This window comes from Pyxicephalus adspersus, chromosome 1 (genome assembly GCF_032062135.1).
Source record: "Pyxicephalus adspersus chromosome 1, UCB_Pads_2.0, whole genome shotgun sequence".
In the NCBI taxonomy this organism is placed as follows: domain Eukaryota; kingdom Metazoa; phylum Chordata; class Amphibia; order Anura; family Pyxicephalidae; genus Pyxicephalus; species Pyxicephalus adspersus.
The window spans coordinates 446,767-450,271 of record NC_092858.1 but is presented as its reverse complement, the minus strand read 5'-3'; positions in this window follow the sequence as shown (position 1 = coordinate 450,271).

Here is a 3,505-nt window from a genome sequence, read left to right as displayed (position 1 = left end):
AATTCTGATCAATCCTTTTTTAAAAAATGTAACAAAATAAAATGTTTTTTTTTTACTTTACTACATCTTGTTTATATAAGTTTTTAAAAATGGTTTATTGTTCTGATTTTGGTTTATGTAATTGTACTTATGACATGAATTTTTGGGGATTAAATTAAATAATGTTCATGAGAATGGCTGATGAAATCTTCATTAAATAAGGAAAATTGTCTTTCTCAATGAGGAGAGCAGTGATGTGGTTGGTTTAGTCCCTGCGGAGGTCGGTCAGGGTCGGTGTCTTCTCCGCTAAGCTGACAAACAGATAAAAGCTCTAATTATAAAACCCAATTAAGTCCGAGGCCTGAGGGACCTCCTGACAGAAATCTAGACATCAGTGTAACGCCCAGGTGGTTAATAATCCTCCGGTGTTGGTTACAATATCCAGCCACAAGATCCGTCCAATTGCTACTACAGTGTCATTACCTAATTTATTAACTTTCGGGGTCCCCTTACATTGATAATAGTACATAGCATACCACTGTACTTACCTGGCTCCAGTTTGCTATGTTCATAGGTTGGTGGATATCTCTGGCTGACTAATACATCTCATACACAGCCAGTCTCCACCCAGCCTGCCTATTGGTCCTCCTAGTGCACTGTGCTCAGTGCTGCACCCTGTGTCTGTGCAATAGGTTTCCTATTCCTAATAGGTGTTTGTTGACTATTTGGTCCTGAGCTAGGCAGAATTTGTTTTTGATTGTTTGTTTTCTGCCCTGACTTTTGACCTGTCTCCATTTATGACTTGTCTGTCAACCTGATTTCATCCTCTGATTCCCTCCTGGTCAGCTGCCATATGCATTGGTGTGTCTGAGGGCTGCAACCTGGGAGCCATCCACAGCCAAGCCAATGGCGCGCTCTGGTGAACATTAGGTGCCACATCTAACTCTGCACCACAGCTCACATCTGCAGTGAACACAGAGGGTATATCCCTGGGGTGCTGGGAGTGATGGCTGCTTTGTCATCTCTGTTAGTAGCTTCTCAGTGCTGCTGCTCCTTTATAGCCCAAAATGTCAGACACCATCATTACTGCACAACACACTCTTCATTCATTTCATTAAAGGTTTGTTACTTTTTTCCATTCTCCAGAATTTCACTGTATTAGGCACAGCTTACAGTAAGAACGTTCAATTGAAGCGCACAAAACAATACAAAACAATCATTTATGCTGATGTATATCACAGATCCAGCAGTGGAGATCCGGGGATTCTCCTTTCCCAAGCTCCACACAAATTCATAAATCATTCAGAAGTTTGCTGATTTTTGAAAACTGTACTTCACTGCAATTCTTTCTCTGCCAATACTTCTTCCCAGTTACAATGTTTGTTTACAAGGAGTTATAAACGTTTACTTACAGTTTGTGCTACTATAAGGATTTAACTCCTTTTGTTTTCAAACTCCTGTTTTTTCTAACTTCACTTGATTAACAATCCACTTGTTTACCAGCCAAGTGTGAGCAAGCTTACATTGATCAATGATAAGTACAGCCCAGGGAGCGCGGGAACCTGGACCGTGGGAACCTGCGGTCACAGCTGATTGGAGGCACATCTCTCCAATCAGCTCTTACCGCAGGCATACTACTGAACTCATATGACCTCTCAATGGAGAATCTCCAATTTCGTTAGACTGTCAGAGACCTTCTCGCTCATCCCTAGTGGGCGCTCTGACCTCCACTCCTCCAGCTGCACTGCAATATTCTCCATATGAAAGGCCTATCCTACCTTGTCTTCTTTCCTTCCCTGAGAACAAGAACGAGTATTGGGATATTTCCTGGAGTCTCCCCTCTACCATGCACAAGGCCTTTATGTGGGGGAAGAGGACGAAAAGGAAAACCACAGTGTGGCAATAATATTTTCAGGATGAGCAGCTCCTGAACCCAACTCAAGCAGGGGGCAACGCAATCCATCTCTCTTCTGAAATGTAAGAACACAACACAAAATATATTTTTGATCTTTGTCTAAGTAGTTTACGAAATCAAGATTTGGGAAAGGAGTGACTCTTTAAGTTTTCCAATGACCCCCCAAACACAATCACTTTATTGCAGGCAGATTGGAAAATAATATAATTTGTGAATCTAGGGATGGGTTCTACCACTTGATAACAAAAAAAATATTTTGGTGAAAATGACATTTAAAATGTAAGTTCAGATGAAATGGGGGAAGTTTAGAACCTCTGCTGGATTGTGCTTAGCGGGGTTCTGTTATGGTACATACAGCAGGAGCTAATAATACGGCATATACATTTCCCACAGTACTGATTTCCTATAACTTGTAGCGCACAAATCTAAATGATTGGTTGGAGGAGTTTACAAGTGGCCATCAAAACTAGGAGAAGCGCAGTACATGGCCATGATTGGTCCACCTCTGCCAGAGAAATTGCTAGGTTCTCCATCCTGACACATTGAAGAATATGGGGGCAGCGCGGTGCCTCAGGCGTTAGCACTCCGGCCTTTGCAGTGCTAGGTCCTAGGTTCAAACCCCAGCCAGGGCACTATCTGCATGGAGTTTGCAGGTTCTCCTCGTGTTTGTGTGGGTTTCTGGTTTCCTCCCAAAAACATGCAGTTAGGTTACTTGGCTTCCCCCTTAAATTGACCTTAGACTACATTAATGACATATGACAGGGATATTAGATTGTGAGCTCCTTTGAGGGACAGCTAGTCACATGACTATGGACTTTGTACAGTGCTGCGTAATATGATGGCGCTATATAAATACTGTATAATAATAATATGGGGGGAGAGGCGTTCCTAGACAAGTAAGTCTCAGGGGGTGTCATAGTTTAAGCTAAGATTTCATGATGGGGAAAGACTCTCCTAAATAAATTGGGAAGAAATGAGCAGTAATCTAGAGTCCTGAAAGGAAACTTACTAGTAGTTGCATTCAGTTAAATAATATGTGTTTTGTGGTTTCTTAGGATATCCTTACATCAGGGCTGAATGAAACTTGTTCTGTGTATCACACACGGCCTGTTTTACCCAGCAATGTCACTTGCAGCAGTCCATGCTTCCCTTTAGCTGTGCAGCCTGATCTATCTTATCGGCATCCCCAGCACACACGAGGGCTGTGCACAGCTAAAGGGGATTTTAGCGGCAGATTCATTACCGACTCTATTCTGCACTACGATTGGCTGCTGGGACTTATAGTCTCTCTGCTCCCAGTCACCAGTGCCTGTTGTAGTGTTAAGCTAGGCTGACTTGCTGCTGGTGTGTATTCGTCGGATTTACAGTTTCTTACCCTATGAGTTTATGCTGCCTGGACCGACCTTTTGCCTGTGACCCCGACTCTGCTTGTCTTTTGGTCTTGGTACTGCTTATCTATGGGTTCCTGGTCCTCTGCCAGTCCATTCCCAGACAACATCCCTTGCGCTGTAAGTCCTGGGGGCAACCATGTGCTGGGAAACACAACCAGTAGGTGAAGACTGCGGTGTTAGATTGGGGGACTGGTGTCTGGTGAGGACTGGTGCTGGACCC